This window comes from Triticum aestivum, chromosome 7B (genome assembly GCF_018294505.1).
Source record: "Triticum aestivum cultivar Chinese Spring chromosome 7B, IWGSC CS RefSeq v2.1, whole genome shotgun sequence".
Classification (NCBI taxonomy): Eukaryota; Viridiplantae; Streptophyta; class Magnoliopsida; order Poales; family Poaceae; genus Triticum; species Triticum aestivum.
In genome coordinates, this window is record NC_057813.1 from 174,882,558 (window position 1) to 174,883,445 (window position 888).

An 888-nucleotide genomic window follows, 5' to 3' on the forward strand; every position below is an offset into this window, starting at 1 on the left:
GGACGGCGGCCATTTCCATGTGCTGCCGTGGATACCCTGGCAGTAAGCTGCCTAACCCTACCGCCAGAGCCCCTGGCGGTAAGGAAAAGGGTTAAATCCCGAAAAAAATTCAAACAGGGGTCAGATCCTGAAATTGTTAGGGAAAAGGGTCAAAACACGAAATTTTGCCTATGCTGGTAGCAGTTGAAAACTTTTATGATGGTGGTTGTGTTAACGCGTGGCTGCCCATTTTGCATGGACTTACATCTTTGGCGGTGAGTGATTCAAATTCGCATGGAGTGTTATATTTTACATCATTTGAAGAAGGTGATGTAAAATAGCCTTGATGGTGTAAAAGGTAGTTATTTATACATGTGCATTATCTATTTGAAGATGCCCTTGATGATGTAAAGATAGTTATTTATACATGATGGGGTCACCTATAAGGTCAAGGACCTGACATCTAAGGCCCACCTAGGGTCCCCCGCCATCATTGATAGGTTCTATACCGCAGGCCCATCTAAGGCCCACCTAGGGTCCCCCGCCATCATTGATAGGTTCTGTACCTCAGGCCCATTAGGATGTGATACGCATCACAGGAAATCCACTCGGTTACACCAACAACCACTAGTGCAGAACCGGGCAATAGCACCGGTTCGTAAGGCCCTTTAGTGCCGGTTCCATAACCGGCACTAAAGTGTGGGCACTAAAGCCCCCCCCCCCTTTAGTACCGGTTCAGCACGAACCGGTGGTAAAGGGCAACCACGTGGCACGAGCCAGCTCCGGGGGGCTGGAGCCCTTTAGTACCGGTTGGTAATACCAACCGGTACTATAAGGTTTGTTTTTTTAGTTTTATGATTTCTTTTTCATTTAATTTTGTGTTTCCATTTTAATTCTTTTTCGTTTGCT